At 46.7% G+C, this 16,924-nt stretch overlaps 1 long non-coding RNA gene across 1 annotated transcript; it reads right to left on the bottom strand.

The window, feature by feature from the left end:
• Positions 1 to 14,121: 14,121 nt before the first annotated feature.
• Positions 14,122 to 16,301, bottom strand: LOC122240866. The gene is made up of 2 exons (XR_006220605.1): positions 15,873 to 16,301; positions 14,122 to 14,274 (listed from the first exon to the last, which is right to left on the bottom strand). It is a non-coding gene; the product is annotated as an uncharacterized LOC122240866 (long non-coding RNA).
• Between the last annotated feature and the right edge of the window lie 623 nt (positions 16,302 to 16,924).

Raw genomic sequence — 16,924 nt, 5'->3', positions numbered from 1 at the left:
TGATTAAAGTAAGGTTTGAATTTGGGGATGAAGATCACAGGGGTAAAGTGCCCTTCTCATCACAGCCTGTCATCAACATGATTTATGAAGGTTGAGGTTGACCTTGATTGCCTGTTTGAAGCCTCACTTCCAGGTTTCTCTATTCTTCCCCCCCCCCCAACTTCCATGTTGTATTCTCTGAAATGAAATCACTGTGCTCCCACCTAAGGAGTGGAGAGTTATGCTTCACCTCCTAGAGTGCAGAATATCTACATAAATTCCTTGGAATTCTCCATGGAAAATGTGTCTCTTCTCCCTCAGTTATTACCTATTCAATCATTTATTTATATTAATATGGGCTCACAGATGTTTATTTTATACTTTAGGTTGTAATCCAGTATAACATTATTTATTTTTTTGCTCAAATTGTTCCAGATTTGGCCATTAGGAGCTCTTTCCACTGGTTCCTGTGACCCTCTGAGGGTCTCATCATTATGATATTTTCTTTTTTTCTTTCTTTTTTTTCCCCCTACTTTTTGAGTACTTCCTAACTTTCTGGCATTACCAGATGTGCCAGACTCGTCCTGAATGTTTCTTGCCCCAGTCCTAGAATCAGCCATTCTCCAAGGAGCCCTGTTTCCTTCTATTGGAGAATAACATTAGAAACCAAAATCTGAGGCTAGATGTGTTTGGGATTCTCTTCATCAAGGACAATCTCACATCAGCCCTCCAGCAGAGTACCCCTTTTGTTCTTGCTAACAATCTGCTAATGGTGCCCCCAAGTTCATTCTCCTCTTTCCATGGCAATTGAATTTTAGCTGAGCAATAGACGCCCCCCCCCCATAATAAAGGGTTTATTTCCCAACCTCCCTTGCAACTAAATGTGGTCATATAACTAAATACTAGTAAAAGGGAAATCAGTGGAAGTGTCCATCCAAGAACCTTCTTGAGAGACCCTTCCTCAAGAGTCTACTGCTTTGACCCCTTTGATCCCTCTGCCTTCATCCCTTTCTCCATCCTGGAATACCTTACAGATCATCTTGAAGAAGGAGAACAAGGGGGCCGTGCAAAGAACTGTGGAAGCAGAACCCCCATCCTGGTCTGAACCACAGGACTCTGTACTTTCACATAAGAAAGGGGTAAGTCATTGTCACTGGTAGCTGAACCTAGTCCTAGGAGCATCTCATTGGCCAGAACTGAGCCAGCTCCGTTTCTGTGTCTGCAAAGGAGTCAGCATTACCATAATGTGGACAGCCCACATGAGGTGTGCCCCAGGGCTGGGCACACTGCCAGACCATGTCTGGCCACAAACCCAGGCTAGAGGTTACCAGGGAGCTGAGGGATGGATGGCTGTTGCATAGCAGCTAATCATGTCTTCCCTGAGAAGCACATGAAAAGTTGGGATTTAGGGAGCCAGAGAAGGACCGTGTGCTATATAAATGATCCATGGTAAGTCTGTTATTTTTTTTTTTAATTTTTATTATTGTCATCATGATCCCCTGGGGTGAACACCCATTTTGCTCTGTCAAAAAGCAAAATGTAATATTAGTAAAGTAAATCTCCTGATAAAAAGTCCACAGTGCTTCTGCAAGCAAAGAAAAGTCATTTCTGGGATTTCAGCTGTTGGGGATTGCCCAAAAAGCTTTCCAAAAGCCTTGGAAAGAGGTCCTATGACAAGATTTCCCACAGAGGTTGGTCTTGAATTTTCTGTGATATTGGTCATCCCTAATTCTTTCCTTTATCAGTTGCTATTGGGTATATTTCTTTAAAATTATGTTTGTCATATATTTTCTCATTATGTTACACATATTAATGGAAAATGTGGAAAACACAAGGAAGAAAACCCTCTCGTTCCTTCTATAGCTCTTTCCTTCAGTCTTTCCTCCCTGCATAGATCTTTGTTGTGCTGGTATTTTTTTGTTTTTAGGTAAGTTTTTAGATAGATTTTAGGGTAGTTTTACTTTATTTTCTGCTTTAATTACAAACATAAATTTGATAGCTAGTATGTATACTTAAATTTTAACTTGTTTCTTCTAATTTTTTTAAGTTTATTTATTTCCGAGAGAGAGAGAGAGAGAGAGAGAGAGAGAGCGCGCGCGCGCGCGCGCGCATGACCGGGGGAGGGGCAGAGAGAGACGGGGGAGAGAATACCAGGCAGGCTCCGTGCCATCAGCACAGAGCTGGACATGGGGCTCAGTCTTACAAACTGTGAGATCATGACCTGAGCCAAAATCAAGAGTCAGACACTTAACTGATTGAGCCACCCAGGCACCCCTCTAATTTTTTTTTTTTTTCAGTGAAAGATGTTTATATAATGGATAGAGAGCTAAGGACAGCTTCTTGGCTGCAAGAGAACAGTTAGGGATTTCTTTTTGCCCGTGGTGTTTATGGCAGGATGAGAGATCACATGAGATACTGATGCTAAGGGAAATCTGAGAAGTGCAACTCATTCCTTTCACATTCCTTTAGCCCTTGTCCCAGCTCACTTTCCATGATATGGGGAAATTATGGGTTGCCATTGGGGGAGAACTTCCTGTTTTGGAAAAGGACCAAGAGATGTTTAAATCACATGGGTTTTCTGAATTAGGGCATTCTAAGACTGTAGTAAAAGATACACCTTTAAAATATCAAATTGTTGACAATAATCAGTTTTTTAGAAGTTGGCCTTTTGCTTGGGGCCTCCTGGTGACCTCTACCCCCTGCAGCACCCCCTAATGGTCCACCCTTGCTTCTGATCTTTGTGCCTTGTTTCTTCCCTTTATCCTGTTTATATTTTCTTCTCTTCCCATTCCTCTTTTTCCTTGTCTCTCTGCACCATGTTTTATTAGGTGTTTTTCACAAACATCCTGAGAAAGACAGGTCAGCAGAATTATTATTCTCATCTGCATATAAGGAAAAAGTAGCAGAGAAAGGTGGGGTTGCCGTCACCAGGCTGCTGGGACTCCTCACGGAGCAGTCCTGAGTGGAGGTCATGCGTCCAGCCCTGCCGAGTGCCTGGTGTCTCAGGATCCCTCCCTAATGCCAGGTCCCAGAGCCCCTCCCTGATTGCCTAATGCCACAGGGCACCACTCCCTGCCTTTCCTTCAGCTGCCCCTCCCAGCACTGGGGCTCTGCCCTCCAGGTTCAGCCTGACCAGTGGTGACACCACTGGCTTCCTTCCCTCCAGGCCTTCCCAGTCTGCTCTCAGAACTGGTTTGCAGGACCTGCCCCTCCCCCAGGTACTCACCAGCAGACACCAGTGAGGAGTTAGTCACCTTCATCCTTCTGGCTCACCACACCCATCAGTCCAGTGTGGTATAGCTCCTTCCACAGCTAGTTCCTGCAAGTCTGCTCAAACGGTTGACGTCCTTCATCTGAAGGTCTGGTTCTTCACCATAGGCCAGCCTGTCTGAAGCTACACTGGAGAAGGTTCAGCATCCTGAAAGGCAGCAGTGCCACTGACCCCTCGGCCCCTCCAGACTGCTGAGGTTGCTCAGACCGGTCTCCGTGGCGTTCCCTGTGCCCTCAGTGGCCACCCTGCTATGGCCAGGTCTGGTGGCTCTGGCCAGGCTAAACTATGAACACTAGAGTTGGCAGGGACTGATTCCTGCTCCTCGTGGCCTGGCTTGCTCAGTGTCCTCATCTAGAAGACAGAAAAAAGCATCCTGCCCCAGGATTGTGAGAGACACCAGTGGGACAAGGCATGTGGAAACCATTGGAGGGACACCTGGGTGGCTTGGTCAGTTAAGAGTCTGCCTCTTAGATTTGGTTCAGGTCATGGCCTCGTGGTTGTGAGATCGAACCCCATGTTGGTCTTGCTTAGGATTCTCTCTCCCTCTCTCTCTGACCCTCCCCAACTTGTGCTCCCCCACCCCTCTTGTGTGCCTGCGGACATGCTCCTCCTCTCTCAAAAAGAAAAGAGAAGAAAGCCACTGCAAACAGGCAGGCTTGTCCCCACCTGCTGCCCATGAGAGGCCTAGCACCGCACCTGCCCAGTAAGGCCAGCAGCCACTTCAGAATGGAGGGTACCCCAAAACAACCAGAAGGTAGTTATTTTCAGGGAGACCAATTCTGAGATGGTGGTCCCACGTTATGAGCCCCCACCTCTAATTCTGGAGTTCACTCAAGGCTCAGATTCTTGTGAGCCAGCTGGTCCATCAGCCTTGGGCATAGCACAGGGTTTGTGGCAGGAGAACTTGGGCAATTTTCTGTCGCCACTGGAGACACAATGTACCATCTGGAGTCCCTAGACTCTTCCCCTGCCATGCCTGCCCTCATTCTCCCTGACCCTCCACCACGTTCCTTAAGAACCAGCTTCTCATGTTCTCTGCCCTGGAAGTTATTCACACCAAAGGAAGAAAAGCTGAAAGGTGTTACCTCCCCCTGCCCCAGAGGTTTTTAAATTTATGAAATTTATAGACAGATTTCTGAGCAGAGAAACTGTATTGACTGGTTGACTTGGCTGGGTTTCCCCATCCTGGCACCTACTGTAGATTCCCTTGATGTTGATGCCCAGTTTTGCTGAGCTCTCACTTAAAAGTCCAGTGTCATGGCCCTGCCTTTGACCCAGCCCCACTACCTTGAAACCCTGTAGCCTGAGGAGGCCTGTAAGTGGGACAGCCCAGCAAAAACAAGTATCTCTAGCACCCCATTCTTGGTTTCTGAATGCCATTCTCCACTAAAAGGGACCGGGGCTGCCACAGAAGTACGAAAGCCTGGGACATTGTGCGTGTGTTAAAAGGACATAGGAGCCAGCTTCAAGAGACTGAATTTGGTCAAATCTGGGACATGTTAAACATTAAAACAGTGATAATTATGGATTATCTCCCATATAATAAAATAATCCATGAGGCATACTGATCTAAACATAAATGGGGAAGAAGGGAAAGCTCTCCCTAATAGGAAACTGCCAATGACAAATGTAAAAGGAATGGTGGAGTCAGGAAATTCATAATGGATATTCAGACCAGTGGATGAAAGCTTGATGAGGAGCAGGATGCTTCCTCTCAAAGTCTCCCCTCTTGAGTAATTAATTAGAAAGAGAAAATAGTAATTTTACAGTGGAGAAGCCTGGCAAACATCTTTACAAAACAAAAACCCTGCAACCCTGCCACTTAGGCTTCTGGAAGTCACCTGCTAATGCTTTCCGAGAGTGACCTACGCCCCTGTGCACTCAGCAACTTGTGCTTAGTGTCTGTCTACCTATGCCAGGAGCCTGAATACACCTGGATCCAGCCCAGATACACACTACTACAGTAATTACTGGCCAAAAAACTTTCAACTAAAAAATAAAAAATTAAAATATAAAAATTAAAAAACAAAACATATTTCCTATGGGCGACCACCTGCCGTTGTCTGTGAATTTCTGCCAAGGTGCATGAGCTCAAGCAAGTTTCTTAACCCCTCTGAGCTTCAATCTTTCATCTGTTTAATGAACCAGCAGTTCCATTCCTAGAGAAATGAACACACATGTCCACACAAAGTCTTGTACATATATGTTCATTACTGCTTTTTTCATAATAGCTCCAAAATGGAAACAGCCCAAATATTCATTAACTGGTTAGCAGAACAATGATAATGTTTCAAAAGCATTATGCTAAGTGAAAGAAGACTGTCACCAAAGGACTACATGTTCTGTTATTCCGTGTAAATGAAAGTCTAAGAGGGGAGTCTGCTGGTTCAGTTGGTTGAACATCTGACTCTTGATTTTGGCTCAGGTCATGATCTCAGGGTCCTGGGATCAAGACCTGACTCGGTCTCCATGCTGAGCATGGAGACTGCTTAAGATTCTCCCTCCCCTTCTCCCTCCCCCTTCTCCTCTCCCTCTCCCTCCCTCTCCCCCTTTTTCCCTCTCTTTCTCTACCTCTCCCTCCCTGTCCCTCCCCCCTGTTCCTCCCCCCCCCCAAATAATGAATGAATGAATGAATGAATGAATGAATGAAATAAAGTCTAGGAAAGGTAAGACTATAGTGGTCAGTGGTTGCCAGAGGTCAAGGATAGAGGATTGGCTGCAGAGTGGTGACAGAAATGTTCTGTGGTGAACACTGTGATGTTGCTTACAACATTGTTATACTTTTGTCACAACTCACCAAATTGTACAGGTAAAATTGGTGTCTTTTATTGTGTGTAAATCAAACCTAATAAAACTGATAAAAAATAATACATTACATTGTCATTGTAGGGGTTAATAGGATGATATATACACAAAGGGCAAAGGCCAAGTTCGTTGCCTGACCACAAGAGGAGTCCTAAAATTATAACTGTTACCCTGTCCACAGTCTTTGGCATAAGCAAGGCCAGTGTGTAGGCAAGAGGCCCTCCCAGGGGAGCCACCCTCTCAAGACATTCTGCAGCTAAACCGAGTAACCAGATGGAATGAAAAAAGCACAGGTTCGAGAAGAGATGCCACGAGACCCACACAGGAGGCTGTCACCACCCTGGGGCCCCTGGAACAGCTGAAGCCCCAAGGAAATGGACACGCACCCCCATCTGAGGAGCCTCCCTCTGCCATCCTCCTGGTTCGGTGTCAGGAAGTCATGTCCTGGCACCACCACCGCCCTTACCCGGCTGGAATGGTAAAAGCCCATCCTGTCTGCTGCCACCGCCCACACCTTCTGCACCTCCCTCCCTCCTGCCTTGCACAGCCTTGTCCCATTCATCGCCCAGGCAGAGCATCCGCCCCTAGGAATCCACCCTGCAGTCCACGTTCACTCTGGTCTGGAAGCTGTTAGCGTGAGGACCAAACCTACTGCCCCAGGAGACGCTGGAAGGAAGGCGGAGGGGTGAAAGGGAAAAGCAAGAAACAGGCCTCACTGTTACAGCAAGAGACCTAGTTGTATTTAGATATGTTATGTCTTGTTGCTTGGCAACCAGGGCTCAGCCCGTGTGCTGGCTAGGGAAAAGGGGGTCTCTTTGTTGGAGCTGCTTGCAGTGACTCATCGCTCCGTGCTCTGGCCCCTGGGACTAGGTTAACAGGCAATGTGGTTTCAGGCTGGGTGCAGGTGGCAGGGCTCTGCTTGCTGTGGAATCAAAGCTTGGAGCAGCACCAGCTCCTCAAAGGAATGTGGGCAGCAGCCAGACCACCACGGGGCTCCTGGTTCCGCTAGCTGGGTATGCTTGGGCAAGTCACTTAACTCTTCCCACCTCCGCCTCTTCATCTTTAAAAGGAGACTATGAGGGGCCCCTGGGTGGCTCAATTGGTTGAGCATCTGACTCTTGATTTCTGCTCAGGTCATGATCCCAGGGTCATGGGATTGAGCCCTACATTGGGCTCCACGCACTGAGCATGGAGCCTGCTTAAGATTCTCTCTCTCTCTGTGTCCCTCTGCCCCCTCTCCTGCTTGCCCTCTCTCTCCCTCTATAACAAATTTAAAAAGTAAAAGGAGACATTAAGAGTGACTTCTGGGGCACCTGGGGGGCTCAGCTGGTTGAGTGTCCAACTCTTGGTTTCAGTTCAGAGCATGATCTCACAGTTCATGAGTTCGAGCCCCGTGTTGGGGTCTGTGCTGACAGTGTGGAGCCTACTTGGGATTCTTTCTCTTGCTGTCTGCCCCTCCCCCCCGCACGCATGTATGTGTGTGTGCTCGCGCTCTCAAAATAAATAAACTTAAAAAAAAAAAAAAAGAGTGACTGCTCATTGGGGGTTTACAACAGATTTCAAACACGTTAACTCATCCACACTTATGTCCTCTCTCCATTGGACAATGAGGAAACTATATGTAGTCCAGGGCAAAGTTAACCAACTTTCCTAAAGTCACTTAATTTGTACATGGGGGAGGTGGAATTCGAACCCAGGTCTGTGCAGTTCAGTGTGCTATATGTCTTTTCACTGTGACACCTCACGTCGTGCTCAAGTGCCTTGACAGTGTCAGGGACTGAGTTCCCAGGCTCAGGCCAGTGAGATTCTCCAGGGCAGTTTCTCAGCACAGAGGGTTGGAGAACTCTCTCTGATATCAGGGCCATGTCTTTAGTTAGAAAAGCGCCCGCAGTCCCTGCACCCCAAGTGGGTGTGGGGGGGTACAAAGCCACCTTCGCACCTCGGCCCACCTGCTCTTGCCGTCAGCAGTGCAATAGAAACTGCAGCTTCCTTTTCTATACCTGGGTCACCTCACAGCGTGTCTTCCAAGCACCACAGTGTCAGATTCTGGCCACCAGTCTCCTGTGGTTACAGGAGTCAGTGTAAAGGATGCAAATCTCGCCATACAAATACCACTTCTCAGAGCACAACCCTGGCCCCTGTTGGCCATAGGATGAATTTTTGACTCCAAAGGGTGGCAGACAGAAAAAGCCTCCATCATGGGGCCCCTCCTTGTCATTCCCGTCACACCCTGCACTCCAGGGCCCATATCCTCAACCTGCCCCACCTCAGGGTCATGGCAGGTCCTCTCAGGCCTGTGGGTCCACCAAAGAGTGCCTTCTCCCCTCTTCCTACTCATTCTGCCAGCCTCCCTGCCATGCTCTGCTGAGGCCCTCCTCCTGCCCGTGCTGGGAGCTCCCAGGGCCCACTACAGCTCACCGATGCAGGTGATGCAGGTGGTGCCTTCCCCATACAGGGGAGGATGCTGAGGCCTAGGAAGGTGACTTTCCTAGGTCACAACCCCCTCCAACCAGACTGACAGCTCCCATGCTGTCCTCAGTAGCCCCACCCCCACCTGGTACACTGCTTACTGCAAGGTCCTCTCTGTCTGCTCAGCTGGGCTGTTCGTCTATCTGCCGCCCAGCGAAACTGAGAGAACCCTGAGCACAAGGCACTCACACCTTCATCTTGCATGCCCGCCTCTGCCTACTACCTTCTCAGAGCTTTTGCTGAGTCAGTGGTGAATGGACTGATGAAGGACAAAACATTTATTTTACTGCAGAGAGCCTATGGTCTCCAACATTAGGAATTTGGGGCTATTGAATAAAGGCAGGAAGTCTCTGGTTCAAGACCCTTAGTCTAATTTCATCCAGCTCTTGACACTTTTAAAAAATCTGCTCTCATTACTCAGACCTGTTTTCCTCAAATAGCTATAAAAATGTAGCGTTGTGTGACAAGTCATAAGTAAATGTCATACGTAAAAAGTTCATCTTGAAAAGCCATAGCATTTGGGGCACTCAGTTCCCTTCTTAGGGCCAAGTTTCCCCATTTACATGATAAGAGGTTGGCCTGGAGGGGTGGTTTTCAAACTGCAGGTCCCAATCCATTCTTTAGTACGTTGTGAAATCAAACTAGCAGGAAATAACCTGCAAGGAATTGAAAGCAGCTTGCGTCATCCATAACAAGGAATGGATATTGCGTCGTGAAATTTCAGGTTGCATATGTGTCTACATGTTAGGACATGTTGTAAACTGTACTTCTTATAGTGGGTAACATGCAGCAGAGTTTAAAAGCCACACTCCCACAGTGCCCGGGTGGCTCAGTCGGTTAAGCAGTTAAGCATCTGACTCTTGATTTCAGCTCAGGTCATGGCCTCACAGTTCGTAGGGTTCAAGCCCTACATTGGGCTCTGCGCTGACAGTGTGGAGCCTGCTTGTGATTCTCTCCCCCACCCCCTCTCTCTCTGTCTCTCTCTGCCCCTCCCAAACATGGGCATGCCTTTTCTCTCAAAATAAGTAAATAAACTTAAAAAAATAATCCACACTCCCTCTGAGCCCCAAGGATTTGGGACTGCCAACGCAGCTGGCCCCCACGCAAAGACCCATTTGTGGCTGGGTGAACCCCACTGCAATGGTCCAACCACATCCCCTGCATTGTTCTTCAATGTGAGAAAATAGATGCATATAGCCTCTGGTAAAGAAAAAAAAAAATGGAAAGTAGGTCTTTTCTATACTACTTTTTAAAAAATTCATAAGAGTACTGATGCAAGGGAGAAAATAAAAGTCATCCTCTCCCTCCCAACTCCAGGCCCCAGGTGTACAAGCTCTGCCTGGAACTCAGTGTTCCTTGTTTTTTTTAATTGACGTGTAGTTGATACACATGTTACTTTAGTTTCAGATGTACAACATGGTGATTCTGTAAGTCCCCATGTATGCTCACAAGTGTAGCTGCCATCCATCACCATGCACACCGTTACAGGACCATTGAGGATATTCCCTACACTGTACCTGTTATTCCCATGACTTATTCATTTCGTAAGTGGAAGTCTGTATCTCCCACTCCTCTTCACTCATTTTGCCCACCCCACCCCCAGCAACCATAAAGTTGTTCCCTGTATTTTGGTTTGTTTTTTTAGATTCCACACATAAGTAAAATCTATCATATTTGTCTTTCTCTGACTTCCTTCACTTGGCATAATACCCTTTAGATCCATCCATGTTGTTGCAAATGGCAAGATTTCATTCTTTTTTATGGCTGACTAATATTCCATTGTGTATATACCCCATCTTCTTTATCCATTCATCTATCCATGGACACTTGGGATGCTTCCATATCTTGGCTATTGTAAATAATGCTACAGTAAACATAGGGATGCATGTATCTTTTTGAATTAGTGTTTTCGTTTTCTTTGGGTAAATACCCAGTAGTGGAAATACTGGAGCATATGATAATCCTATTTTTAAAAATTTTTTTTTAAGTTTATTCATTTTGAGAGAGACAGAGTGAGCAGGGGAGGGACAGAGGAAGAGGGAGAGAGAGAATCCCAAGCAGGCTCTACACTGACAGTGCAGAGCCCGATGCAGGGCTTGAATCCACGAAATGTAAGATTATGGCCCGAGCTGAAACCAAGAATCAGACACTTAACAAACTGAGCCACCCAGACGCCCCTGGTAATCCTATTTTAGTTTTTTGAGGAAACTCCACACTGTTTTCCACAACGGCTGCACCAATTTACTTTCCTCCAACCGTGCATGAGGCTTCCTTTTTCTCCACATCTTTGCCAACACTTGTTGTTTCTTGTGTTTTTGATTTTAGCCTCAGAAAGGCGGTGATAGCTCACTGTGGTTTTGATTTGCATTTCCCTGATAATGAGTGATGTTGAACACTTTTTCATGTGTCTGTTGGTCATCTGTATTTTTCTTTGGAGAAATGTCTGTTCAGGTTCTCTGTATCTGTAAATCAGATGATTTAGGTTTTTGGTGTTGGGTTATATAAGTTCCTCATATACTTTGAATATTAATCCTTTATCAGATATATCATTTGCAGCTATCTTCTCCCATTCAGCAGGTTGCCTTTTCTTGTTTTGTTGATGGTGTCCTTCTGAATCCTTCCTTTTATTTGCATCGAGGCCATGCTTCCCACAGGTGCTCCCAGCCAAGGATTGAGCTCCCTGCCTTGGCTGACTCTGCTCTGGGCTCTCTCTCAACCTCAGTATCTGTTTGTGTCCCCCCTTCTCCCCTTGACCCTGCACGGTTTGCTCTCTCCTTCCGAAGCTGTTCCAAAGGCCAGTTCAGGTTCGCATTTTCATTTAACCAAGTTAAATCTGATTTGTGCCTAGATCCTGCTTTCTGAATACCATTCTTCAATGTAACAAACCAGGGCTCCTAGAGATTCCAGAGCTATGGCAGGAAAAGTCCCCAATGAGCCTGGAACATGTTGTGCCAAGCAGTAAGGAAGTGCTCAAAGAAGGATGGAGATACATCAAAGAACACAGGGGCCAACTCAGAGGAGCTCTCTATAGCCAAACCTGGTACAATTTGAGCGAAAAATAGTAATAATGGATTATAACCCACAGAATGAAATAAAAATTCAAGACACTATCCCTAAAGCTATAAAAATAATGGACTAGGAGATGCCAAGTGACATGTGTGCATTTTTTATTACTGTGTACTTCTGGCAACTATAGTTTGAAATACTATTTTTTACCAAGTTTTATAAAAATGCAGAATTTTGTTTACTTTTTTTTAAAGCTATGTTGTTAGCACACAGAACACATCATTGTTGTTTTGGGGGAAAGGCTTATGTCACTAATAAATACCTCCAAAATTAGATTGATACAGGAAGAAAAACACTTTTCCCTTTTAGTTTTGAGAAACTTCCTCTTGGTTCCCGGGAGGAGGGATTCCTTGATGTTGACACATGTAAGCCACCTTGGCACAGACGCCTTGTGGTGTGGAAAAACTAAAATTCATTTTTTATGCCCTCTTCCCCCCTCTCCACCTTCAACTTCAATGTAGACTTGACTCCCTTAAACCCACAGACTTGTTGGAACCGGACCCCAAGCAATGGTTCCCAGTGTGTCAGGCAATCTGGACTTTCCAGTGTTACCATGGAGATGGTATCCGTTAAAAGAGTTCCTTTTTTAGCTTGTGGGTCTTAAGATTGATAATTCTGTCATTTTCATTTCATTTCCTGAAAGTCGGGGTCGGCTTGTGAAAAGTTGTTAAACAACATGCTAGATGTGAAATGTCAGCCCTCACTCTGATGTTCAGAGCACCAGATGAAGACTTCACAGGGTTGCAGAGAGGCGTTCTGATTTGGGTAGTCCATTGAAGAAGGGAGTCTGAATGTTGTTGTATGCTGTTAATGACTGTCTCCCCACGTCCTGCCTGAAATACCATGATTGTTTATGAAAAGTGTCTTTAATAAAGCTGGATACAGTTTGGCTTGCAATTAAAAAAATAATAATAATGGACTACATAAATGGGGGAAAGCTACAGTTCCTTTTTACAGCAGAATTCCCATTAATAAATGTAGAAAGAACAGTGGAACTAGAAAAATCACTATTTGGTAAAAACCACAGTAATAACCACTGCAAACAAGAATCAAGGGATACTAAAGTTAGTGGGAAAAAGGATGAAGTGGGGCACCTGGGTGGCTCAGTCGGTTAAGCGGCCAACTTCGGCTCAGGTCATGATCTCACGGTCTGTGAGTTCGAGCCCCGCGTCGGGCTCTGTGCTGACCGCTCAGAGCCTGGAGCCTGTTTCAGATTCTGTGTCTCCCTCTCTCTGACCCTCCCCCCTTCATGCTCTGTCTCTCTCTGTCTCAAAAATAAACGTTAAAAAAAATTTATAAAAAAAGAAAAAGGATGAAGAGAACAGGGTATTTATATACTCATAGAGTATCTCCCCACAGGATGTTGATTAATTACCAAGGAAAACAGTAACTTTGTAGCAGAGAAACCTCAGGAAGACACCAGTTTTACCAAATGATCAAAATTATTATGACCAGTAATTAGACACATCAACACCAGCTGATATGGCATCCTGAGAAGGGTACATCACTTCTGCGGTATTTTTGCCTAGTAAGGAGAAAACAGTGAGGTTTGTCCTACAAAATAACCCGCCAGAGTGTTGCAGTGGCAAGGAAAGACTGAGGAACTATTCCAGATTGAAGATGAAGGTGACAGGACTGCTATATGCCATGTGGGATTCTGAATGGGATCCTGGACCAGAAACGGGATGCTCATGGGACACTTGGCAAAATTCAAGTCAGATTAGTAGATGAATTCCTAGTATTAGATCATTGTTAACCCCCTGGCTCTGGTCCTTCCACTGTGGTTAGATGAGACGTTAACATGAGGGCAGTCTGAGCAAAGGGTGCTATACTGGCAACTTTTTTTTGTAAGTCTAAATTTTCAAAATAGAAAAGACTGCATGCTGGTAGCTAGTGTCAAGAGGGGACAGACTACAAGGATGGCAAATAACTTCCAACTAAACTTCTGACATGATCAGTTGTCAGCACTGCCCACTGCTGGGAATGTTAAGTATTCTGAGGCTTCCTTCACTGGGAGGGTGTGGGGGGTGGAATGCTGAGGGTGACTGAGGAGGTCTGTGGGGAGGACGGAGTGAGAGGAAGATAGAATGCATGAACTTGGTGGTGAGTACAGCACTGTTACATGTGTTCCGGACACCTTTTTGTAGGCTTGAAATGTTTTTATTTTTATTTTTTTAATGTAGTTTTATTTTCTTTTTAAGTTTGTTTATTTTGAGAGAGAGAGAAAGAGCCCACTTGTTCAAGGGCCCTTGGTCAAGAGTAGGGGAGGGACAGAGAGAATCCCAAGCAGGCTCCCCTATCAGCACACAAGGGGCTTGATCTGAAAACGTGAGATTTCTAAGCCAAAATCAAGAGCTGCGGCTTAACTGACTGAGCCACCCAAGGTGCCCCGACTTGAAATGATTTTAAATAAAAAATTTAAATTAATACGTATGTGACAGAATTCAAACAGCACTTAGGTAGAGTGAAGAGTAAGTCCTTGTCCCCAATTCCTCCCCTCCTCTCCCACCCCCAGGTAAATGCACGTCAGGTAGAAACAAACAGATATGTGTATTTATTGTTCAATAAATGGAAGTTGAGGGCTCTCTCTTAGGTCAAGGGCATCTAGGGGAGTCATGAAGACTGAGAGCCAGGAAGCCTCTGCCAACAGGTGAAGGAGGCCTTTTCTGCTGCTGTGCTTTGTGCTGAAAAAGAGAAAAGACAGCTATGTCTGGATACCATCAAACACGTCTTTCGTATTGCAGCTTGCACCCTATGAGTGAGTCATAAAATCAGTTTAGTGTTTCATGCTCATTTTTATTTTTTAATTTATTATTTAAATGTTTATTTATTTTTGAGAGAGAAAGAGAGAAAGCAGGGGAGGGGCAGAGAGAGAGAGAGGGAGACAGGAGACAGAATCCCAAGCAGGTTTGCTCTGTCAGCACAGAGCCTGATGTGGGGCTTGAACCCTCCAACAGCATGATCATGACCTGAGCCGAGATCAAGAGTTGGACACTTGGCTGACTGTGCCACCCAGGCACCCCGTGGTGATCGTCATTTGTAAAAAAACAGAAGAGTAACAGACGATGGTAGGAGTAATCACCTGTAATGGGAGGGTAGGTGAAACTTAACCTTTTTGTGAAACTTTGCTGCAATGTAAAATGTATTTCTTACTGAGGATGGAGGTTTAAAAAAAAAAAAAAATTGCAAAAATACTGCCTTAAGCCACAACTGGCCTAAAGCCAGAACCTGGATCACCAAGACAGTCAGCCCCAGGCTGAAGGTGATGGGGCTTGTCAAAGTTCCTGGGAGCAACAAGGCAATAAATGTGCAGGCCTGACTTCCCTGAAACTTTGTGTAAGGACTAAGCTGGTTAATGGGTAACCAGGAGCACAAGGCTTAGCTCCAAGCAAGCATGTGGTCCCAGGGGACCCCATCACACCACATAGGGTAGAGCTCTGAAAGACTGTAGGGAAGAATCCTGGGTCCCCAGGTTGCAGGGAGGAGGCCCCTGCCCCAGGGCACAGCAAGTTTAGCGCCAACAGAAGGTGGCCTGAGGCCGGTGAAAGGCTCTCCTGCTGGGTGGACAAACACTGGGGTAAGGCTTAGAGGGCTGGAATGGCTCCCCAGGGTGGGAATCCCCCACCCCCGCCCCAGAATGTGCTCTCCAAGGACAGTGTTGCCTTAATTAAGAGCCAGGGCCTTGAGCACCCCTGGAATGTGGACCGCAAGCGTGTAAAGGTAGACCTAGTAAACACTTAAGGCTTTGGGGGCCATACAGTCTGTCATAATTGCCCAGTACCAATGTCCTGAAAGCAGTCATGGACAGATGTAACACATGAGCGTTGCTGTTCCAGTACAACTTTTCATGGACGCTGAAATTTGACATTTGAATTTTATATAATTTTCACTTGTTACAAAATACTTCTCGTCGTATTTTTCAACAATAACAAAATGTACAATCCATTCTTGGTTCCTGAGCTGAACGAGAACAAGGCAGGCCAGATTTGGCCGGCAGGCCAAAGGTGGCGAACCCTTGCTTTGGACATTGCCCTTCCTCCCTTCCCTCTCTCCCTCCTTTCCTCCTTCCCTCCACCCTTTCCCCCTCCTTCCTCCTCCCCATCCTCTTTTCCCTTCCCCTCCCTCCCTCTCCCCCCTTCCCCTCCCGCCACCTTCCTCCCCCCTCCCTCCCTCCCCGCCGCCCTCCTCCCCGCCTCCTCTCTACCTCCCTCCCCCTCCCCGCCCCCGCCCCGCGGCCCTCATCCCGGCCCAGACGCGGCGCGGTCAGGGGGCGCTGACTCACCGGCTGACTCAGCGGGAGGGCGGCGGGGCCCCGGGCTTGCTGGCGACGAGGTCGGCGGCCGCGCTGGCGACGGGAGAGGACGCCCCGCCGCAGGACCGGCCCTTCCGGCTTTGGCTTCCGACCCGCGCGGAGCCTGGCATAGGATGGCCCGGGGGACGCGGGGCGCCCGGGGATGGCAGGGGCGGGGAGGGAGACCCGGCCGCGCGAGTCCGTTCGGGCCGCCCTCCCGCCCGGAGAGGCCGGCGTGCCGCGCTCCTCCGCTCTTCCCAAGCCCGCGACCCGAGGTCCGGCCCCGCCGCCTCCAGGCAGCCTTCCCAGAGGGCCTCTTTGGGGCCGAGTTACCTGGGCCACCTCCGGCCTGGCTCTCGGCCGGCCTGTTATGGGTCTGGCTTCCTCGCCACTGTGAGCCTCTTGGGGATGGCGGCCGGGTCTTAGTAGGCTCTGCATCCCTAGCGTTAAACGGAACTCAGGCGAGGAGGTGGGACGTGTGTTCGCGTGAACAGTTTTAGAGAGCCACGTTGGGGCCCAGCCGTACCAGACTCCCCAACCCGTGATAATCTGTAAAAAATAATTATACGTGTGTATGTATTACTTTAACATAGAAATATGAAAAATAGCTTATTTGAAATCATTTATTAGAATCATAAATATGAAATATGAAAAATCGGTATTTACTGGAAATGATATATCCTATATTATTTACTTTTGTGTTACATAAATGCTATTATTTAGACAGAACAATACGATTATTAATGGCAATTAATAGTAGTAGGACTACTTTGTGAGAAATACAAAAATAGTTATATAATGTTTTTATTCTCTGATACAGCAATTTATTTTAACTCATTATTGGATAGTTAAAATTTGTATTAAGATACATACATGTAAAAGGCTGCATATGGTATGATTCCATGGCATTCTTCTACGATAATTTACAAAAGGCAGAAGTATGGAGACAGTAAGAAACCCCTGCCAGGAGTTGGGGGTGGGGTGGGGGGCGGGGCAGGGAGAAATAGATGAAGCAGAGATGATTTTTAGGCAGTGGAAATACC

Source organism: Panthera tigris, chromosome C1 (genome assembly GCF_018350195.1).
Source record: "Panthera tigris isolate Pti1 chromosome C1, P.tigris_Pti1_mat1.1, whole genome shotgun sequence".
In the NCBI taxonomy this organism is placed as follows: Eukaryota; Metazoa; Chordata; class Mammalia; order Carnivora; family Felidae; genus Panthera; species Panthera tigris.
Note: the sequence above shows the minus strand (reverse complement) of the source record. Positions and strands in the feature narration are given on the sequence as shown.